General features: G+C 39.6%; 1 long non-coding RNA gene across 2 annotated transcripts; it reads right to left on the reverse strand.

Annotated features, from left to right (window-relative positions):
* Positions 1-9,537: 9,537 nt before the first annotated feature.
* LOC143436125 (uncharacterized) lies at positions 9,538-19,442 on the reverse strand. Of its 2 annotated transcripts, none has more exons than XR_013106329.1 (6): positions 19,336-19,442; positions 16,896-16,974; positions 15,760-15,863; positions 15,323-15,541; positions 13,286-13,453; positions 9,538-12,841 (listed from the first exon to the last, which is right to left on the reverse strand). It is a non-coding gene; the product is annotated as an uncharacterized LOC143436125 (long non-coding RNA). The 2 variants fall into 2 exon arrangements; XR_013106330.1 differs by having other exon boundaries at positions 16,896-16,959; positions 19,336-19,441.
* Between the last annotated feature and the right edge of the window lie 5,329 nt (positions 19,443-24,771).

Below are 24,771 nucleotides of genomic sequence, written 5' to 3' on the forward strand. Positions count from 1 at the left end.
TTTGTGAGGTTAAAACCAGTTTGTGTGAGTGTGCTTATATGTGATTATATTATTTTATTTTGAGGAACAAGACAAAAAATAAGTACAAATGAGATAGATATATATATATATATATATATATATATATATATATATATATATATATCAGAATCTTCTACTTAGGCATTCTCTTTGTGATAGATCTTATCTACAAACAAAAGGCACTGAGTTAGAATTTACTGAGTACTAATTATGTCTATTCTAATTATATTTGCAAGGACAGGTAAATGGCATGTGTAGAGCCAAAAAACTCATGGTAAGTATTCAGAAGTGAAAGGGCAAATAGCCTCTGACTTAGTATCGTCAATATAAAACTTCCAACTTTACAATTGTGCAGAACCTCTGTAGAAACTATACAAGTTTTAAATTTTTGATCTTGTCCCAGGTCCCTACTGATAAACTCTTAGGATGCTAGCTTCAAGTAATAAACTAGAGTTGCCAGTCACCCTTGCAAGCACAGGGATAAAGATGGATAGTTTATAGCATATTGTATTACCCAGATGTGATGTTCATCAGGTAGTAAAATTATATTCATTTGAATTATAATATTTCAATTTTAGATGAACTTAGTCCTATGTAACTCCATTGAAAGTCAAGGAAACTCAGTATCAATAACTGAACCAATAAAGGATTGTTGGTATATTAAGAACAACTACCGATAATGAGGTCCTCATAGACAGCTGACCAATGAATGGTCCACTTCCACCTAGAACTGTCTTCTTTAGTTCACTGGTGACCCTAACTACCACTCCAAGTCCCCGGGAAGCAAATTCAAATGCCAATTGCTTGCAGTAACTTTTTAAGGAAGGGACAAGACTTTATCAGTAGGCTGTTACTGACCTAAGAAACAATCAGAAACTTAAAACTGTTGTATAGTTTCTACTGATCATCTACTATTCTGCACCATTGTAAAGCTGAAAATTTTATATTGACTATACTACGTCATACCTACCTAGGAAGGACTAAGAAAGCAAAGCTGGTCAGATGGCGACATCCAATCGTGAAGCAATAGAAACAAAGGCCTCCATGGATTCCTAGAGAACTCCGGAGCTGGCACAGCCCCTAAAGAATTCTGAATTTAGGCCAGAAGCTTGGTTCTTTGAGTTGTCCTCAGTACTAACAGCCATCGGTCACTGAATGCAAGCTGTCCCTGGGGAGGAAGCACAGACTTACACAAGGAGACTCCCTTTGGCAAAGGACAATGCCTAGAGAAAGAGGGTGATTCCTGGAGAGGAAATCAGCTGTTTGTCTCAGGAACCAGCACTCCCAGCTGTTGACAGATGTAACGAGTGTTTCATACAGAATAGTTGGCAGTACGAGCACAGAAGGCCTTTACAGGAATGGGAGCCCAGCAACCACCAGAGGTTCCTTGCCTGGTTTTGCCTGAGCACCCCGCCTGCCTTCCTAAGCCTTCTCTTGCTCATCTGGATGCAAGGGCAGAGAGCTTGAGTTCCCGTTGATTGCTTTTTACTAATTATTCTGATTTACTATTTTATAAATTTGATAGTTTTTCAAATGACATTTTTCAATGATATATGGAAAGGGGTGTTCATAGAGATTTTTTTTTCTGATTTACATACTGCTTCACTTAACCTCAAAGTCAGTATCTAAATTCTGCTGTTGTTGCTGCTGCTGTTGTTAAAACACTTTATTCAGAGACACAGGGAAAGGTTGGAAAAGTCCACACTGTCTGCTGTCCTCCTCCTCCTCCAGGTAGATCTTAGAGCTCTCCCAGTCTCTAAGAGACAGAATCTACTTTTTTTAAGCTAAGGATACCTTTCTTTCCTCACTTTGCATGTTCACGAGGTATCTTCAGTCTTATTTTCCAACACAGCTTTGCCAAGTATGCTGTGGGATCTATTGTGGTTTTTGTTATCAGAGGTCATATCTATCCAGCATTCAAATACAAACTGTGTGTGTATGAGTGTGTTCATAGAGATAGATAGATAGATAGATAGATAGATAGATAGATAGATAGATAGATAGATAGACAGGCAGATAGATGATAGATAGATAGATAGATAGATAGATAGATAGATAGATAGATAGATCAGACAGATGTGTCAACTGATGCATCTAGAGAAAACTCCTCAGAATCCAATCTTATGAATGTCAGTGAGACTGGACAGACTTACTAACCACTGTGATTAAATACCAGGACCCAAAGCAAGTTGTGGAGGAAGGATTTATTCTGCTTACAGTTCCACATTGCTGTTCATCACCAGAGGAAGACAGGACAGGAACTCACACAGGGCAGGAACCTGGAGGCAGGAGCTGATGCAGAAACCATGAAGGAGTGCTACTTACTGGCTTGCTTCCCCTGGCTTGCTCAGACTGCTTTCTTATAGAACCCAGGTCCATGAGCACAGGAATAAATAGCACCACCCACAATAGGCTGGGCCCTCCCCTATCAATCACCAATTAAGAATATGGACTATAGCTCTGTACCTCTTATGAAGGTATTTTTCTCAAGTGAGGTTCCCTCCTTTCAGATGACTCTAGCTTGTGTCCAGTTGGCATAAAACTAGCCGGGACAACTTCTGCTATGCATCCCCCCAAGGAAAATATTTAGATCCATTCTTAGAAGTTTCTATGTACCTCTTTAAAAAGTGACCAGCAAAATTCACAATTAGCAAGTTTTCTCTGATATCAAGCTAAGCCCCTCCCACTGCAATTTCACACCACTTTCATTTTCATACTCATGAACTGAGAGGAACCACCAAGCACTGTCTATTGGCAGCCATTAGTTTCCATATGCTGAACTTTATTATAATGAATGTATTCCCACACAATCTCTGACACATGACATATCTTACGTATTGCCTACTTTTAAGTTATTTCGTAATATTAATATTATTAATACCTTCTCTGCAAATAGTCTTGCAATGCAACGAAGTTCATTTTGGCCAATAGCATTGGAAAGACAAATGTTTTAAATGTTGCTGGTTCAGTACTCAATGCTTGGAAATATAATTGTTTTTCTCCCAGTGGGCCAGTTCAATCTTTGTGGTATCCTGAACAGATGCGAATTTCTTGATACGATCCCTTATATGTGACAATGTTCAATGTAACATGCTTCCTGATGTTTACAAACTTCGAAGGAAAAAATAAATGAATAGGGCTGTCAAACACATTTTTATTATATGTAGAGTTAAAAAGAATTGTCCACACAAAGACAAAACAGAGGTCTAAACTCACATTTTGAGGAACATCTAGAGGAAGACTAGAGCTCATTTTCACCTGACATGTAAAAGATAAAAACATCTGTGGTGGTTTCCGCAGTCTTCATAAGTTACACTTACATAGGACGTGAGCATATCAGACACAGTCACGTGTCAGGACACAGGTCCCACTCCTGAGCCACTACTTAACTAACCTTGATTTCTCAGTTTACATGTTGTCTCCCACAAAAGGCTGTAAATCTGAGGAGGCTTTGCACACTGTGCTTGTGGTGCCTCTATGGGATAGTGACGGGCACCTTTGCTTCTTGGTTCCAAACTGTTCTTAAGCACTTCCCAACTCTGTTGACAGTGGGCCAATCTGTTTGATGCTGCCTCGAACTGCAAGTGTCCTCACACAAGGTCATGAGGGCAGCTGAGCAGCTGTGCAATGCCCTTTACACAAAGGTGCCTTCCATTCTGCCACCCAGCCAAACAGTCAAGCACAGGAAAAAAGTTCTACACTTTGGTGACAGGGCTTTATATGTGTTACAACAAAATTTGAATGTGAGCTCTATTGTTCCCATTCTCCATCTAGAAATGGAAGTGTCAGAGAAATTGAATATTATGCCCAAGCCACAAAGTCAGAAGGGAGCAGAGATGGGTCCAGGATTCTACAACACAGGCATATCCCATTATGCCCTACAGATTCTCATTGTTTTGGCAGAAAACCCTAATGTTTCACAATAGGATTTGTGTGACTTAACTGGTTTCAGACTCTTGGATTTGCTACTTCCTAAATCATCACCTACTTAGCACCTTTGTATGTTAGTTCCATGGTAGTAGAACACAGTTAATGTAAGTATATAACATAAAATTGATATAAGGATAAGAAATTGTAATAGAGAAATAATAATAGAGAAATAATTAGGATATATAAATATAATTTGGGAGTATTATATTTATGTAGTACAGAAGGTAATGTCAAATTATCCGTAAAGGTCCATGCTGAAATTATAACAATGTAAATGAAGAAGGGCAGCAACACACTAGTCCAGCTGCCCTGTTTAGAGTCTAACAAACGTCAGCGGCTCATCTATTAAGCACCCAGGGGAATGAAAATGACGGAATATTCTGCTCCTCTGTAGGGTGTGGCAGAGCACCATAGGGTCAGGAATAAGATATAAGGGAATCCTGACGCCCAGGAAAAACTGGAATCAACAAGAAGGCAGCCCAAAGATTCTGCTTGAAATTGTTGCTAAAGAACTGTACTGACTGGGCTGGAGACATGGCTCAGTGGTTAAGTGCACTGACTGCTCTTCCAGAGGCCCTGAGTTCAATTCCCAGCAACCACACACTGGCTCACAACCATCTGTAATGGGATCCAATGCATTCTTCTGGTGTGTCTGAAGAAAGAGACAGTGTACTCACATAAGTTAAAATAAGCAAATCTGTTTGTTTGTTTGTTTGTTTGTTTGTTTGTTTGTTTTAAACTGTCCTGATTGTATTTGATCGTGTCTTGTCTTTGACGTGATCATTATTTTGGCTCGCCTTATTTTAGATGCAACTGTCTTCCTGCTGGCCCCCAGCTCTTCCAGAATGCTTGTTGGGTGAGAAGAAAATGTCTTTTATCTTGGAAACATTAATAGAATCTTGAAAGGTGAACACACACTCAATTTTGAGTGTATGTGTCCACACTGGTTCCACTGAATGTACACACACAGGTGGGTATGCATGTGGAGGTCAAAGGTCAGTCCCAAGTATTACTTACTCTCCAGGAGCCATCCATCTTGCTTAGAACTGAAATTGGCTTCTTTTTTTTTCCCATTGGCCTGTAACTCACAAAGTGGACTAGAGTGTCTGGCCATCAAGCCTCTAGGAATTCTCCTGTCCCTGCCTCTCCAGAGATAAAATTACAAGCCCCCACCCACCACCACACCCAGTTCTCTTTCTTTGTTGCTTGAATTCTTTATAATGTAGATTCTGGGGTCAAGTTCCAGTCCTCACCCATGAACAGAAGAGCTTTACCTGCAGAGCCATCTTCCCAGCTTCCATTTTTTTAATTTAAAGTTAAACATGGTAAGTGTGAAAAACAAGAAAATTGTGTGGCATTACATGTGGGACCTCTCTAAAATCTAGGCCTTACATTTTTCACTATGTCCTCAAGATCTACTGCCTAATAAAGTTAACAGCATGTTTGACAGCAATTTAAATACACATTCTTCTTCTTGATTTGAATTGCAACTTCTTTATTTAACATTCAAAGTCTTCAGGGCTTCATACCTCAAAGGATGATACTCTGCCCAAGTAGCAGACTTTGTGACAGTTTTCCACTGTGTTTCGTGTCTCTTATTGAGACTTTCAAGTCCTTGCTCTCAAATCACTCATCTAAAATTAAAGTCTCTGCGGCATGAACAAAGGCTGAGATGCCATTGGAAACTTCTAGTAGGATTTCCTCCAGCCCCTGTAGAGCCTGGGTGCAAACACAGAAATAAAGTTTGAGTCCTCAATGATTCATCATGAAAGAACTGTGTTGTGCAAAGAAAAGAGGTGAGAGTCGGGAAAGACTGAATCATCAGAGTGGAGACGAATCTCCAACAGCTGGTACCCAAGAAGCGAGTGGAGCCCAGGCTGTCAACAGCAATCCACATAAGCAGCCTCATTCGTTCTTAGAGTACCAAGAACCTGAATGTCTACTCACAATACATAGCAAGTTGAAGGAAACCACGTTGTTATGGATGCTTCTGCGAATGTTTAATAACATCTAATAGTCACTCGTTCTCATCTCTGCAACAAAAATAGACTCAGTAAGAGTCAGGACTGTAATAGGGTATATGTTATTTGTGCACTAAAGATATCGACTAAGCATTACTTTAATTCAAGTACATGCAATTGATACTAAGCCTTCCTCCTCACAAGGCTAACACCTCAGGAGATCCAAAAGCTTTTGTTTTGTTTTGTTTTGTTTTGTTTTGTTTTGAGATGGAGTCTTGCTGGGTAGCCTTGAACTCACTGTCTTCCTACCTCTGAATCTAAGTTCTAGGATTATGAGGAATGTGCTATGATGATTGGCTTTAGAGACAATTTTCAGCAACGCTCTTTCATTTGTCATAACTAATCCTGTGGCAGGGTAGATGGGGACAGTATTACTATCCTCATTTTTAGAGCTTAATGACAAAAACACTTCAAAATAATTTGCCTACAGTTAGAGCTAGTAAGATATAGGGCCGAGACCCAAGATCTCAGATCTTTGGCTGTGGCAAAATATACCGGAAATATAGTATAGTCTTGAAATGAGGTGGATAACAAATAGCATGTAGTTTCCCAAATGATGAGAAAAGACAACATAACTCCCAGGTTGGAAGACACAAAAGGTCCTTTGATTCCTCTTCTTGGTGACAAAGGAAATGTCACCAATGACAGCTGGAATGTAAACCAATCTCTTGGGTGTTTGTAAGATGCACGGAAGCGGGTAAGAAAAGGTCTTGGTCTCCATTTGTGGTCACTGTAGATTAGATTAGCAGTCATGCATCTGCCGAGGGGTCATAAGATACCGTCCATCCTGAGGTGGGTGGGGAAAGAATATCTCACCATGCACAGTAACAGACGCCAGAAGACAACACAGATGATGAAATGATAGAGATCTTTGTGTCAGGCAAGATATTTGGCTGTGTGGGGTCGGGGAGCACTGAGAAACCACGCACAGCTGGAGTAAAGGTAAAAAAAACTAAAAAGAGAAAGAAGACTGTTTTGTACATGGTAGCCATCATGTGTTAAATGCAAGAGATGTGTCTTCCAGGGAACCCAAGTTATGTGTACGAGAGCGGAGCTATTTACTAAATAGGAAGACACACTTGTAGGACTGTGCCTGTGTATATTTGGGGATACACACAAGTGAAACTGTTGCTCTTCATAAAGTCACTTCTTTTTTTTTTACTAAAAGCAGACTATTTACTAACTCAAGGCAGGTTTTTCTTTTTTAAATTGAAGGCAGAGGAATGATTGAGCTGTGCTGAGTTAAAATCCTTTTCAAATAACTTTCCTAGCTTTAAGGAATGACGTTGGTACATGTTTGGAGAAATTAAAGGTTGGCAGTTGACAGTGGTTTGGAAGCTTATAGAAACAAGGTCAGATGTTCTTTCAATAGAATTATAGTTTGTAGACTCCTCTACAACGGCTGAAGGGACAGATCCATGGTTAAGACAACTGGATGCACTTCTAAAGAACCTGGATTCAATTCCCAGCACCCACATGACAGCTTATAAGTGTCTGTAAATCCAGTTCCAGGGGATCCAACACCCTCATATAGACATATATGCATATATGTAGGCAAAACACCAATATATATGTATATGTACATATACATATATATTATATGTACATATACATATATATTTGCATCATTTATGAACAGAAAGCAAGAGAAAAACTCAAAAATACCAAGGACTATTAGGTATGTGAGGCCTTTGTACCTTTTATCCCATTGTTCTGGGGAACCCTATTATAATCATCAACAATAAAAGACTTGACATTGTAGGTGGAAGTTGGGCTCTAATGAGGGTCAGATTGGGTAGGTAAGACCCAAACATAGGTCTCCTGAAAAGGTGGCATTCTGCCAGAGGGAGTTCTCATCTTTAAATAACATGGACAAAACAAGAAAAGGACCTGCTGCCAAGTGTCCTCACAGGAGAGAAAATGAACACCCTGGTATGGGGGCACACTTGCCATCCCAGTACTTGAGAGGCAAAGCCAGAAGATCAGAACATTTGAGGAAACGGGGGGGGGGGTAAAAGTAATAAAAATTAACACAGCTGAAAAAATACTACTATCTTCAATGTTTAAACAGAAAAGTAGAAATTAGAAAATTATTTAAGATAAAACAATAGGTTTTTAAAAAAGATATAGACAAGATGTTCTCAAGAGTTGCATAAACTTGTTTTTAGTCTATTACGTGTCAACAGAATCCAAAAGTTGTCTACAAGACCATGAAGAGAAACTTCCTGAGGTTAAAAATAAAAGATTAAAATGGGTGATAAAATGCCTTAAATCTGACGCTTTATACTGACTTCTTTGTATTACTTAGAAACTGAACACTTCTTCCATCTGAGAGTGTCAAATGCCTTGCTTGGCATCTCCTCCTCAGAAACATATTGTTCTTCAGCTTTTTCCTCAGTACAGGGCTGTCATTATCTTCCAGCTTAGTCATCCACTTCAAGATTGTCCATATAAATGAATGTTTAACCTGTACAGCACTACAGAAAACAGAGTGTCTCTTTCTAATGGGTGAATCACAACATGATAGAACCCTTCCCTCCAAAGAGCTCAACACCTCAACGTACTTTCAAACAGCTTAGTAAGCATTGAAGAGCTCAGTCAAAAGCCCTTTGATGAAGAAGTCCTTCCGTAGGCTGTTCTAGTCCAGAGGGCCACCACCTTGGTAGCAGATCCACGTCTCCCGTGAAGCTTCGTAAGACACACATTGAGTCAGGGCATCTGAAGGTGAAGCCTGTCCTTCTCTGTCTACGAGCTCTACAACAGATTCTCAGGCATAGACCTGCCTGGGAATTCTGAAATGGGCAATGTATATGCAGCGTGGTGGGCTTTCCTTGTAGAGAATCGGTGAGGATATTACCCTGCAAAATGTGTCAAAAGCGCTCCCTGATAAGGAGAAACTGCCTGCTAAAAAGAGTTTCACTAATGTGACTGCTGCTCCCTGAAGTTGCTGTGCCTACACAACCAGTGCACCCCCAGGCTAATACCACTGCAGCAGTAGTGACAAATTCCAAGCATATTTTCAACGCAAACTGACCTGACCTTTGAATCTAAATCTCTCCAACTCCCTCCTAAAGTTTAACTGTAAATGTTCACTCCGGTTCAACTTTCCGTTTGCCCTGTATTATTAGTCAGCAGGTGTGGTTTAAACATTTATAGGTAGAAAAGTTCAAATGGGATTCGAGTTTTGTTGTAATCAAGTGCTAACTGACTTGTTTCTGCTACTAAGTCTCTGACTCCTATTGACCTCGGAGAATAATCATTAGCAATGAATCTTAGGGGTTTTGGTCTTTAGAAATTAACAGTGGAATTTATATAGGTTTATAAATGTAGGTTTATAAATATCAAGAATATTTATTGAGACAGCAGTCCACTGTGTCTATGCAGGGAATATATAATCATACCCTTAATTTACTTACATTCTAATAGAAAGTCTTTACTCATCTAGTTTATTGTATGGATGCAAAGATGTTGTGTTAATTGAGGTTACTACTGTTGTGATAAAACACCATAACCAAAAGCAAATGGGGGAGGAGTTTATTTTACTAACAGCTCCATATAACAAAGGCAATGAAGGTAGGAACTCAAGCAGAACAGAAACCTGGAGGCAGGAGCTGATGCAGAGGCCATGGAGGAGTGCTGCTTGCCGGCTTGCTCACCACAGCTTGCTCAGCCTGCTTTCTCATAGAACCTAAGAACCACCAGCCCAGGAATAATACCACCCACAATGGGCTTGGCCTTCCCCCATCAATTAATAATTAAGAAAATGTCTTATAGGCCTGTCCATAGCCTGATCTTACAGAAACATTTTCTCAATTGAGGCTTTCTCTTCTCTGCTGACTTTAGCTTGTATCAAGTTGACATTAACGTAGCCACTACAGATATCACTGTCTACACAAAGGAGCAAATCTATGTACCAAGACTTGTCCCCTTTGGTGTCATGATAGAAGTGATTACAAAGTGCCATAGGATCACCGAGGAAGACATCTTTACAGGAAGAGTCACGAGAGGCCTGACACAGAAAATGACATCTATATATAAATCTCAGGGAGGAAACAGCACATTCAAGAATGAGTGAGAACTACATGGACCTCTTTGCCCATGTGATGGTCTGTTCAATTCCACCCTTGTCATCATTTTTGATATTTTCAACAGTGCTGTAGATATCGTCCCAGCTTCCTGCTCTTCTTAGCTCTATATTCCAATAGTTTCCTCAATTATCCCAGGCTCTGGCTTCCACCATTTTATCCTTATCATGGCAATGTCTGTGCAATGTCTCTTAGAAGCTCCGAAGTTCATGTTTCAGGCATTCTGAGCACAGAGCCCCATTCCACTCCTCTTATAGTACACTTGTCTTAGAAAACTTACTTCAGAATTCTGTTAGTCCGGTTAGTATCCCTAGTCAACTAACCCTCTCTATCACTTCTCCACTCTCTCCCGGTCTGCATCACTCATCTGATTAGCATGCACCCCCAACCCCCATACCCTCTTCTTCCTCACTAGATCAAAGCCCTGATGAGACTCAGTCATCTATCTACTACAGGCTCAAACACTAAGTTGAACACAACAGAAGAATAAGACTGACAATGTTATCTAATTCTGCTGATCTCAGGGGCAAGGGTTGGGGGTGGAAATTACTTTCTCCATTCTTCTGCAATTGATGTTCCTTTTGCCTAGGAACCACCCCCTGCCATACTCACATGGTGAGCTGCTCTGGCTTACTTGAGTATTTGTTTATATGTCAACTTCTTAAAGGGGCATTCTCAGACCATCCTGAGAGTGTCACCTACTTCAACCTAGCTCCCCTAGCTCTGTGTCCTTTCATTCTGCTTTACTTTTCCTCATAGCACTATGATACATCTTTATCATTGCTGCTACAACACATGAGGACAGCAAGGACAACTGCCATGCTCATCACTAGGTGTCTCTGCCTGTGCCACATGATGAGGGATGTGGTGAATTTATTAACTAACTGGGTCAAGGAGTGCTCTGATATTTAGTTGAACATTATTCTGGGTGTCTGAGTGGATCTTTCTAGATATTAACCTTCAAATCAGTAGTGTGGATGGTTGCTCTTTCCGATGTGGATGGACTTCATCCAACCTCCTGAAGTCTTGGATAGACAAAAAGGCAGAATGAGGCAGAATTTGAGCCCTCCGACTGATTCCAAACTGGGACATATCTTCTCTTGCCTTTGGACTCAGGAATAGACTAAAGCAAGCATGCTTGACTCTCTTAGGTACCCGGTTTACTAACTGTAGATATGAGATCTTCCAAGCCTCCACAGCTACATGCTGCAATTCTTTACAATAAATCTGGAAATACGTGTGGTGGGTGGATCGATCACTGTACATAGAACATGACTCGCTTTCCAATGACAAGGCCAGCAGTATGCCTTTACTTTCCTACCTCAGAGATGTGTCAGTTCTCTAGCACTGCGTCATAACTTATTGCAAAAGGTTATTTTCTTACTCGGGGACCATTATGAACCCTGGCTGACTTGCCATCTTCCTGCCTCTGCTTTCTAATGCTAGAATTACAACCGGGAGCTGCTCCATCCATCTCAAAAAAGCATTTTGATTATGTCTTTTAGATCTGGAATCTTCTACTTCAGGGAAACTGTGAGACTTTAGTAGTACAAGAAATAACAGTATCAAAAACCTCCCGCCCCCCCCCACGCTTTTTATTGAATTATTCTTTTCTTAAAAGATCTCTGTTTTGTGTTTTTTTTATGTTTATGTATGTATCTTATGTGTATACAGGTACCTGTAGAAACTAGGAAAGGATGTTAGATACCCTGGAGCTGGAGTTGCAGACAGTTGTAAACAGCTGGATATGATTGTTGGAAACTGAATCCAGGATCCTTGGTGCTACTCTTAACTTCTGGCTCATCTCTTTAGCCCCCAAAATAAAATACCCATCTTAAGATTAAAAATAAACCATTGTATCATGATTCCTCTAACCCTAACCCTAACGCTCATCCTGGCACAACAGCTTTTAAGTCTATTTAAATTTTGGAGGTAACATATTTCTCCTCTTGTGTGTTTTTTAAACCCATGTACCAAAACAAACAAATAAACAAAACCCTGTAGTGTCAGAGTCCTGAGTGAGAGAAGGGTTTATTATAGGCCCAGGCTGCTGTACACACTACTCTGCAGCCATGTCAATGTGACGATAACAGATAACTAGCACACTTAGTCTTGATGATAGATGAGTGAGCGGCACCTTAAAGCCTTTGACTAGGCTTTGAAGATGAACTTTACTGCAAGCTCTCGGGATGCTGGAGAGAAGCACTCTCATCTTTCTCAGGTAATGATCTCCTTTTGAGAAATCGTGCTAGGCTTCTTTATAACCACAGGTCACCATATAACCAGGCAATCTAACCAACTCATCAATTACTGAGTGTTATCTCACCCACCGGTCATAAAGCGGGCGTGAACAGCATTAAAAGCACAGGTAAGTAACATGCAGATATGTTTCAAATGTCCATGATTTCCACAACATTGCGTTTTTTCTTTCTACGTCTGCATTTATGGTCCCTTGGGAAATGAACTCTAATCACTTGACAGGAAAAGATACAGCTGACGTACAGTTCTAGACAGTATGTTCCTACAATCCTAGAGAAGCTGCATGGATACATTCAGTGATGAAACCTTGACATACCTTTCAGGATTGGGAAAGCATTTTCCAGAAGGTTGTATATGGTCTGAGTCAGCAGCTTGCACATGGCACTGTCAGTTATACAGCCTGCAGCATTGGGACTGTAGGTAGAAAGGTGTGGCCATGGGAGTGGAGCCATTATATTATTGCTCATCAAATTCCCTCAACATCGCTTCCTGTAGACTTATGCTTTGCTCTCCTAGAGGTTTACACTCAAAGAGAAAAAAGAAAAAAAATCTGACGTTAGAAGACCCAGTAATGATCCCTTTGGACTGGAAGTTAAGGCTGCCATCTGGCCACTTTGGACTCCTCATGCTTCTGAGTCCATAGGCAAAAAAACAAAGATGTAACTGTCAGGGGTAATTGATGCTGATATCAAGGGGAAATTCGGCTGTTTCTCCATAATGAAGAGAAAGATGGCCATATAAGTAACTTCAAGGCATCACTTAGTAGTATTATGCTTTGTAATTTAGACCAAAGGAAAAATAAAAACAAAAACACAGACGCATACAGGCAGAACCATGAAGGACCAAGAGTGACTCAGATATTCTCTACCCTGTGGCTCACAGGTCATGGACAGCTATGAATGTAGCCCAATGCAAAATTATGAATGTACTTTAAAGAATGAGGGCTTTGTGGTGGTGGTGGTGTCTTACCATTTTTAAGCATTTGATTGGGTGGTTCTCAAACATGAATTTTGTCAATGAGGCTGACATTGCCATGTTGTGATGTCAGAAGGTGGACACACCTGCCGCTAGACCTTTCAAGAATTGGAGGGTTGGGTCTCGCCACCAAGTTAAGATCCAGGCCAACTCAAGTGCTTCCTGAAGGCAAAGGAAATACAGAATGATTAGGGAATCAAGTAGCTATGAACAGCAGCTATAACCATGTAACTAGCTATCGAAAGATTAGAGTTGTTACGAATATTTTCTCCTCATTTGGCTTTGAGTGTACTTGTATATGCATTTGAAATACATATGTACATGAAAGCATATGCTTATATGTTTATTTACATATTTAACAAGCAGCCTTATTTCTCTGCTGCTCCCTTCTGTAACACCATGTGTAGTGACATTACATCAAGTGCTTAAGTGTTGTTACTTTTTGTGTTGTAGTGTTTAAAAGTTGGAAGACATTGAGAACAAAAGTATATATTTCACCTCCAAAATTGTATTTCCCCTTCTAGGAAAAGGGTTAGGGCACTTTTCCTTGTACACAGCATAATTTCACGGTGTCAGTCGGAGTTCATACTACTGACTCTATCTGGAAAACACATATGCTCTAAGGACATTCATAGAGTGCCAGGTTGACATGGAATGTGGAATGAACTCGCTATACTTCATCTTACATGTCAACCTAACTGGGTCACAGAATGTTTGATTAAACATTAGTCAGGGTGAGCTTGGGAGGATCTTTCTGTATCTGATCAACACTTTAAATCAGTAGATAGACTAAAGAAGATTACCTCATCCACTGCAGGTGGGTCCAATGAAGACCTAAACAGAATAAAGCAGGGTAAAGAAGAACTCATTGTCTCTGCCTACCATTGATCTGGAGTTCATTGTCTTCTGCCTTTAAACTCTAACTTGGAGTGGAAACTACATCACCACTTATCCTGGTCCTCAGATCTTTGGTTATTCTGTAAATCAGGCCCCACATCCATGAGTATGTAGGCAACACAAATTCACCTCAGTGAATTACCAAAACAAAATGGACAGAAATGGGAGACGATGGGGCAATATGAGTGAGTGGACTTGGGATAAATCAGGAGGAGGCTACAATCAAAATATATTATATTACATGTATAAAATTCTCAAAAAGTGAATAAAATATATGAAAGGTTAAATAGATCATGGGCTCTCCTCATTGTCAAGTCCCTACACTTGAACAAAAACTGCATTCCTGGTTCTTAAAAAGTTTCCATCTTAAATGCTCCACTCATAAAGGCTCCCTGACATAATTGCCCAAGCATGAGCTGAACAAGGATGACACCAATAGACAAAGCAAAGTGAACAAAGAAAAACCAACAGTGCCTCAAGCTTATACCAGGAACTATGTGCAACTACAGAACGCTAGAGTGGGAGAAAGTCTTCCTGGGAAACCCACACTGACTGGTTACATTCAAGTAGAATTATCCAGACTGAACAGTTATATTTAGGAGGAGGAGGAGGAGGAGGAGGAGGAGGAGGAGGAGGAGGAGGAGGAGGAGAGAGCGAGAGAGAGAGAGAGAGAGAGAGAGAGAGAGAGAGAGAGAGAGAGAGAGAGAGAGAGAGAGAGAGAGAGTGTGTGTGTTGGGGACATGAATGTGAAAGAAAGCAAGGAAGGGTGTATGGGAGGATTTGGAACAGGGAGAAGGAAGAGACATGTCATCAAGTTAATAATATACAAAAAGGAAGGTCACATTCACAGATACGACTCAAAAACAAAATATTATGTAGAACCATGCAATTCAACTCATAACAATTCTAAGGTCTCCCAAGCAAGTCCAATGAGAGACATCCTGGGGATGTTTAGAAAGACAATTGAAATAACTCATCCAGATAACTAAAGTAGTGCTATGTTAATCTCAAGAGCACTTAGTAAACATGTTTTTGCCATGTATAGAAATTCCAGCTGCAGTAATAAGAAAACTAATATGCATAAGAGATGAAATATTTTTAAATTGCTAAAACATACAGAAAGCAAAACATCACCTGTGGATGTGACGGCATCTGAGTCACTAGTTCCAGATGTTTCACGGAAGAGCCTCCAGCTGCTGAGCCCATTCCAAGGTTTCCTTACTTCTCAGTGGTCTTTGCAGTTTTTGATATTAATAGTAATATTTTTTAATCTCCCAGGTGTCAGTTATTTGTCACCCATTGTATTCACTTAGAAGGCTCCAAATACAATGTGATTATTAGAAATTCTTCATACTGTTAAAAATTATTATAGAAATATATACCACCAAAGAAAAGATTGTAAGCTACCCAACAGGCAATACAATAATAAATGTTCTGGTCAACAGAAAATGAAAAGTCATCCAGAAACATCAGGAATGCTAATAACAACGAAAATATCACTTGGGACGTTGATGTTTTGATACTGGTTGCTCTGAGTTTGGAGTTCAACAACAAAAGCTTACTTTATTTACCTTAGAGAGTTAGGTAACCATTCTCTGATGATTGGGCCTTGTCTTCTCAAGACTTGATATATACTTCTTCATATATTTGGCAAGTGTCTATGATCTTGACAGACCTAAAGAACCAGTAAAACAGAAATTCTAGGGGATTATTATTTTTTTCGGAGTGTAAAAGCTAACAAGGAAAAAATTCATCTCAAGGGCAGTGAAACCTAAGGCTAATTGGAAAGTGGTGGCCACTAACAATTTTATACACACTCAGCCTGATGGAGCATGAAAAATCATAAAAGGCAAGTTTATTCCGTTAAGTCTCTGCGAATCATTGGGAGTTCTGGTCAACCTCATTATCGTTGTATATTATCTTGGCAACAGTGCAATGATACTGCAACCTGTTATTCATGTAAACCAACAGCATTGACCAACCAAAAACGAATGGCACTAGCAACATTAACACCAGTGGTTTTATGGATAAGAGTCTCAAATCCTTTAGTGTTGTCATCATAATAAGCACGGGGGGGGGGAATGGGATGTATATACCACATGGTAGCTAAAACTAGTTTGAAAGCATATTTGAAACTACTTCTCAGGGATGTTCTGAACTATTTCAGAGAATATATTAAGATTTTTATAGCCTACAAAGAAGACAAAAGTAATAACAAACTAGCTATTTTTGTGGCTATTATTATAAGTTTACTTTCTCTTCTGATTTGGTTCAGACCAGATTCATTCTTTTGAGGCAATATTCACTCTGTAGACCAGGCTGGCCTCGAACTCAGAAATCTGCCTGCCTCTGCCTTCCAAGTGCTGGGATTAAAGGCGTGCACCATCACTGCCCAGCAATCTCTATATGAAACCTAGGCTAGCCTTGAGCTACAGCCTTTGCTTCAGCCTCCCCAGAGCTAGTATTAGAGAACTATGACAATACGGTTAGCTAAGATTTAATATTTTGAAAGAACTTTTATGCATTTTCAATTATTCTCTATTTGTAGCTTTACATTTCCCTTATAGTTATATTGTGATTACATATATTGAAATTATTTTTACCTTCTATCAATAATGTTATTTCAAAAGCCCCTAAGGAGCAATTCGAAAACCACTAGTAGACAGAATAACAGCAAAAACTAAAAGAAACAAAACAAAATACTCACAAGATGTAAAATGAATCTCTATCCCAGGGAGGCTGAGGAAGGACAGTCACTCCAAGTTCCGGGGCTACAGAGTAAGATCCTGTATCAGAAAACAAAACTAAAAAGAAAAGAAAAACATTCCCCCCCCAACCCCCCAAAAGTGAGTTCTATGGTACAGCTCTGTAATCAGCCCTTGGGAAGTGGAGGCAGGAGGATCAGGAAGAGTTTAATGTCATCTTCTGCTACATATTGAGGTGATGGCTAGCCTAGGGTGCAGGTGACCTTTGGAGTGGGGGGGAGACATAAAAGAATTGGAGTCACTATCTCTGAGTAGCTGGGTATTCATGAGAGAGAGAGAGAGAGAGAGAGAGAGAGAGAGAGAGAGAGAGAGAGAGGCAGAAATCACTGAACTCCCCCTCTGGTGTGTGACCCAACAGGTCTAGAGAAGGCTCTGGTTATAGATTTAAAAATCCTCTGAGCCTGCCTTGTTTGCTGTCTGCTACACCAATCCTGTTCAACACTAACTCTGTCTTGACACCAAAGTCTTGAAGCAGAGACCTTCACTATTTTTAAATGACAATAATGGATTTTAAGTTTTACTGAATATACCCATGTTTCAAAAATAAAATACCAGTGTTTCAGCATTTGTTGTTGTTGTTTTTGTTATTGTGTTTGTTATTGTTTTGTTTTGTTCGGGGACTCGAGGTTTTGTCATTGTTGATTTTTTTTTTTTTTGCCCTTTTTTTTTTTTTGTCTCTTTCTTTGTGGGTGTTGGAAATTGAACCCAAGGCATTGTGCACACTAAGCAAGAGTTCTACCATTGGGTTGCATCCCCAGCCTTTTAAAATAAAACTAGAAAACTTTCTTGAGGCAGATTCTCAATATGTAGCCACATTAGCCCAGCACCCAAGGTCTGTCTGTCTCAGCATCCTGAAGGTCAAAATTAGACATGTACCACCAGGCTGAGCTCTTGTTTTAACTTCAAAAAGCTGGAAATAAATTCTCATAAATTATAATCAAAACATTTGAATCATAAATCCATTAAACATTTTGAGTATAATAAAATAGTAAGTTTTCTATTCTAGATGTTATTTTCACCATCATGTAAAATATCATGTAGCTAAAATTCATTTTAATTACTCTTAATATTACATTGATATTAGCAAACTGCACATTTATTTTTTTTACTTACGTAAGAGTATTTACAGCATGCCATCATATTTAATATTGAAAATAAGAGTTTACTAACAGCTGAACTTTTATTATTTTGAGAGTGAAACTACCTTTAAAAATTATTTGATGTTGGCCTTAACATCCAGCATAGAGTCACTAAATTTTAATTTCAAATGTGACCTCTGTAGAGCAGGTGTCAATGGTGTCAATGCGTTCTGCTAGTTCTGCTATTTAAATACATGCTTCATGTTGTGTTGGCTTATTACATACAAAAAGTAATAATATTTACAGGCAATTGAGATTATAAAATTCTCAGTTAATATTAAATAGGTTTTGAAAGTATCTTCAAAAATGTACTCTTCTAAATCTCATCTACTCTGTAGGATATACTCTATGTCAAGCCTCAGAAGGATTATAGGAATTAAATTAGTATTTTTTTTACCTGGAAAAACAAGGCAGACACAGGGTCAAGTGCATCTCTGAGAAAGGGCTCATCCCCTTTGGCTCTTTTTTTTTTTCCTAACCCTTGAAACACTCTGGCAGGCAATGCCATGGGACGTACTGAGGGAGAGAGACCTTCTCCTATCCCTTCCACAACCGCTTCATTCTCTAACTTTTGTGCAGAGAATTGAATTGAAAGTTTATCAGGTAACAAAATTACAACTTTCAGCGTAAAACTGTATCATATCCTGTAGCATTGCTCTTGTTATTTGGGGTTATAAATTATTTAGAAATAACTGCTAAGAGATTGTTTGGAGGTTGTAGGATTTTTTTTTAAAAGGCTATTTTGTAAATATGCTGTACTGGTGGGGGGAGGGGGGGAAACACCTATTTCTTTAAACAATAAAGTGAGCAGCCAGAGACATGGCTCAAGAGGCAAAGATGCCTGCCACCAAACCTGACCAGTTGAATTTGATCTTTTGACCTCCATACATACACACACATATACTGACTTAGACACACATACACGCACACGCATACACACACACATGTACATACATACAAACTCTTTAGATCATTGCCAGGGCTCACTTTGTAAATTTTAAATCTTTTTCACCTTTATTGGGTGAGGTTGGTGTGTGTGTGTGTGTGTGTGTGTGTGTGTATGTGTGTGTGTGTGTGTGTGTGTGTGTGTGTGTGTGTGTGTGTAAGAGAGAGAGAAAAGAGGAAGAGAGAGAAAGAGAGAAAGAGAGAAAGAGAGAGGGAGAGAGGAAAAAAGAGAGGGAATCTGTCTGTCTGGTTGTTGTTATTTGTTCGTTTGGGTTTTTTGTTTTTAATAGGGTCTTACCATGTAGTTCAGGCTACCCTGGAGCTTATTATGTAATCCTGGGTTGGCCTCAAATTTGTAGTCATCTTGCCTCAGCCTTTCCAGGTTCTGGTTTACAGTGTGTTTCCACTACGCCCATTTGTTTGTCATTGTTACCATAGAAACTAGATGACTGGAGAGTTAAGTAGACACCTTCTCAAAGGTCCTCCCCCTTATTTCCATACCCCAGTAGCATGACTTCTGTACATAACAACCTGTATCCACTTGTTATCAACAACTGCTTATGTGAAACCAGAGTTCAAAAATGTGGTTAGGCACTACTAAGAAAAAAAAAAAAAGAAAGAAAGAAAACAGAGAGAGTTTTCTATTTTTCTGCTTTATACAAAGAATGGGTGTGGCTGGTAGAATAATGAATTTTTAGGAAACCAGAGTACAGCTGGGAAACTTATAGTTACTGGAGAAAAGTACTGTGATATCTTTTAAAATGCATTTTTTCCTAAACCTATGTATTTTCTGATATGAGGAGCTGAGCTGGGGTAGTATATGTCATATCTAAAAGTTGCTTCCTTAAAAAAAAAAGTAAAAAATTGCTTCCAACTTCCTCAAGTCTTTGTTCTACCAAGAAAAGGCAACCGGACGATTCTTCTAGAAGGAAAAAAAAATGTAAGAACTAGTGATTTAGAAGAGATAGACTAAAGAGTAGAAAACTGGGAGAAAATATTTAAACATATACTTAGTGACCTTGAAGAAAGAAAAGATGAGGAAATGAGAGGGGAGGGGAAGGGGGCATAAAGGAGAGAAAACGGTGCTAAAGAGTTTGTGCTGGTTCAATTCTTCTGTTCTTCCCTTCAAAACACTTTAAAAAAAAAAAAAAAACAGAAAGAAAAGCTAAGTTACAGAAACTGTCTCTCCACCCCAAAATTACAGAATTGAAACTCACTGTCACCAGAGTAGCAGATTTGCTTCACAATTACATGCCCTGCTTAGCACTATGTGACCCTGGCATCACCTGAGCCATTCTGTCACCTGCATCTAACTCCACAGTTTGCTTCCTGCATCTTCTACCACTGCAGAGCCCCGGGAGTACAAGATCCCAGCACACAGGAAACAAGGAGAGATAACAGAAATTTGGTACCCACTGTTAAAGTAACAAATCTAGGAAAAGATCATCCCTGGATGCTGATGCTTCAGGCTCAAAAAGCACTCCCCGGAATACATTAATCTAAGAGGAGAAAGCACAGTCTCACTAGGAAGAGTCTTGAAGTTCTCGCCTTGATGGAGTGTTCAGTCCCCCAACACAGGATCATAACCTGACATTCACCTGTGTGCTATTACTACACAAAACACTGAAAAGACTTTAACCTAAATCTAATTCTGAAGAAGCAATCAAACAAACAGAATTTAGGACTCTCTCTATGAAAAGTGACCCGGACTTTTCAAAAAACAGTATCCTTTTTAAAAATGGAAAACAGTTCTATTCAAAGAGATGGAAGATACTGTACTCAAATATCACACAGGATTCTAGATCAGTAGCTACAAAGAAAAATATATAGTTAAAAGGTATATTTGGTGTCAGTTCCACATTTTAAATATAGATACCATATGAGATAACAGGTTTTTAAATTACTATTAAATTAGTTGTCTTGCGGATGAGATTTATTTGGTAGGCTAATAGCCTAATTCTTAAAAGACGTAGGTTAAATATGCTTGGATGTGACAGAATGCCTGCAACTTACTTTCAAAGTAGGCCATCAAAAACATATATGTGTGTGTGTGTGTGTGTGTGTGTGTGTGTGTGTGTGTGTGTGTGTGTGCGTGTGTATATGTAAGGTATAAATCAAATATGGCAAAATAACAATGAGCAAAATACAGAAAAATATTTAAGTGTTTGGTATACTATTATTTAAAACTTAATGTTTTAAAATGTTGTAAATAAAAAGTTGGGTGACAAAGAGCTATCGGGAAGTTCTTGGCCTGTAAGTCAGAGAACCTGAACAATTTAACTGTTGCCTCTGCACTGAGCAAGGCCTCCAGCCCTCAGAGCACAAAAAGGATAGCCTTACTTGCCAGCTCTACAAGACGGTTTTGAAGATGAATAGTGATTATCATGGCTAGGGAGTATTTGTGAACTACAAAAATCCTCCTGAGGTCTCAGCTCTGGGCAGAGGCTAGGAAACTCAGTAGCCTTTAATTGCAACCTAACATCTCCTTTAACTATGAAGGTAGTCACAGGCTAGTACACCATGCATCTGGCGTACAAGAAGAGCTCAATAGTTCTGGCTCAGTTTTCTTAACTTGAACAGATGACAGTCACAAAAAGCATGCGTCAGCAGCAGAGCCACTGATACTCCCATATCTTTTTTCCCTTCTACATCTCGAAGACACGCCTACTCTGACCCAGTAGTCAGAAGGAAGATACTCTCTCACTGACTCATGCTTTCCGTGGCCCTCACTTGGGCAACTTACATAAACAAATTGTGATTAACAAAGTAACACAGAATGTTCCACGCTTAACTCTCAATCACCATACCCCCCCACCCCCAAAGCAGTTCACTAGGTGCCTCTCAACATGATAGCATGCCAAAAGCCCTGACACTCAAGACAAGACATTGGCTGCATCCTTGATTCCTTTTCTATTAGCTACCTCTGATTTAGAAAGAAATGCTATTGGCTCTTTTAATATATGGTTCATACAGATAGATAGATAGATAGATAGATAGATAGATAGATAGATGGATGGATGGATGGATGGATGGATGGATGGATGGATGGATAGATAGATAGATAGATAGATAGATAGATAGATAGATAGATAGATAGATAGATAATGTTCTAATTATTTCTTGCCATGTCTACTACCACTACTCAAATACAAACCATCTTCACCTCTTACAGAAGATCAATACAACACCCTTCCTAAAGGTCTTCCTGCCTACTTTCTCCTCTTCCTACTTAATTGTATGCCCTCTACGTATAATTATCCTTTTAAGAAACATCACATTGTCCATTTTTCTATTTCATACCTTGTGACGATTCCCATTTTCCTCAGAGTAAAAGTCAACGTCCTACAAATGATCTTAAGAACACATTTCTGTATACATGATACAAAACTAGACCTCCCCTTACCCCTGTGACCTCAACTCCAGTCTCTGCTTTGCATGCTGCCCCAGCCACGCTCACTTCCTTATAGTCCCGTGAGCATGCAGACATGGTCTCACTCTAGGGCTTTAATGCTAGGGAATCCCAGTGCTTTAAAATGCTTCCCTCAGATGGCTACACCCATCATCTCTCCACCTCTGGACAGTCCTTATGCATGTTCTGGCAAGCCTTTTAAAAATAGTAGCCAACTCATTATTCCTAACCCTTCTTATTCCTTTCTATTTTCATCTCAAGCACTTGCCGCCTTCCAAAATGCAAGCAAAGGATATATTGTCTATCATTAGATTGTATTTGTGTTCTGTGTTATAGCTCATATACTTCAAAAATGATTTCTTTGTTTTTGTTACTCTGTTTTGTTTTGAGACAGAGTACCATTTGCTTATGCTAGACTCGAGCTCACTGTGTAACTGGGGATGACCTTGAATTCCTGAGCCTCCTCACTGCTACAATTACTAGTTACCACCCTGTACCACTATAGTTGACATCTCTGACATAGCTGGCTTCTCTGCTAGTTAATCTTATTAGTTTCCAATATATATGTAGGAGCATACAAAAGATGTACAGTAAACCCATACAGTAGCACACAACTTTAATCGCAACACTGAAGAGGCTAAGGTAAGATCATGAGCTTGAAGACAGCCCGGGGTACATAGCAAGATCATGTCTTGTCAGTGCAATAATGAAATACAGTAGCTGAATCATGTTTACAGTATCTGAACCATCTGGAACATTGTTCCAAGTCGGCCAACATGTGTGCAGTATCTGAATCATGTGGAATTCAGCAGTATGTACCAAGCATTGATGCTGTGTAGCCATCAGCTCCATCCTCTCCAGAATGCTGTCCTTTGTGCAGAACTGAAACCATTGACATTAAGGATTTCCTCATTCTCATGTCCTCACATTTTGTAAGAACCTAGAACAGTTTCTACCACATGGATGCTTACCATGTTTTTTGTTGTTGTTGTTGTTGTAGTTGACTAAATAAATAAAATACTTCACGAAGAACTTCAGATGTCATCTCCACGGGGAATATTTCTGAATTTATAACTGAAGCACAGATCCTAGGTCAAATTCCTCCAGCTTTATCTAAATTATGCCCCCTTGTTGCCATCAGAAGCACACTGTGTGAAGCATCTGTAGTATTTGTATTATTTGAAGTATTGGCTGCACCTCTTGTGCCTCTGTGGTCTCCATTATTACAAAGAGGTCATCTGAAGCCTAGCACACCTTGCTAAGATTCCACAAAGTGAATAAAGGACAATCTCAGAATTATGAATATTGGGCTTCCCCTTAACCCACACATTAGCACTTATTCCATTGTTTTAAGTCGGCCAAGATGTGTTAAGGCTGAGATAATCTGAATAGGAAGAGACTAGGTAAAAATGCAAACAACTATTGCTTTAGTGTTATAAAAATCAAAGCTTAGTATAGCATGTTAATATTCTTAGTATGTTAATATATACAAACAAATATGTGTGTGCACATGTCTGTGCGTGTGTGTGTGTGTGTGTGTGTGTGTGTGTGTGTGTGTGTTGAGGCCCAGTCATGGAAATGACCCTGGAAACAAGGAGGAAACGACTCAAAATACTCACTCACTTTGAAAATTTAGTATAGAACGACAGGCTCCCAAGAGACCAAGCTGCTGGAGAGTTTGCTGCTTTTCTTGGGGGAAAGATTGAGATGGAAAACTTGGGAGACCACAATTGACACTCTCCCACCTTACCTAAAGTAGAAGGTCATGGTGTCTCCAGTCCATCCTGCGTAGCCTATTATTAGCAGTGAGGAAGCAAACTTTTTAGGAAGACATATGATTGTGTCAGTCAAATTTACTTGCGTGCAGCCGGTAGGCAAGGTTCCAGCATCTCTGGCAGACGTGTCTGTAAACCAAGAGGCAAGCTAACACTGGGATCCGGAAACAAAGCTGTGAGCAGACGTGAGGGAAAAAAAAAAAAAAAAAAAAAAAAAAAAAAACCTTCCTCTCTTCTGTAAGAGTAGAGGGGTGGCAGCTGCCGCGGAGGGTGCCCCAGAGCCAACTGGGTAGAGACCCGGCAGAAGCCAGCAACAGCTGGTAGAGTAGCATGGAAATGGCTCCAGCCAGCAAGTGGAAGGGTTTAGGGACTTGCACGGGTCACTTTGTAATTAGACCCTTGAAGCTCCTCTTTCCCCCCTCCTTGTGCTACAAGATAAGTCCAAGGAAAGAGAGGTACAATTAGATCAACTCGGTTGAATTATTTCTTCTTTGGATTTGTCAGCTACAAAATGGGTCATAGAAGGCCTATATATGCCCTAACTCCCACA

The sequence above is a fragment of the Arvicanthis niloticus genome, chromosome 22, assembly GCF_011762505.2.
Source record: "Arvicanthis niloticus isolate mArvNil1 chromosome 22, mArvNil1.pat.X, whole genome shotgun sequence".
Lineage (NCBI taxonomy): Eukaryota > Metazoa > Chordata > Mammalia > Rodentia > Muridae > Arvicanthis > Arvicanthis niloticus.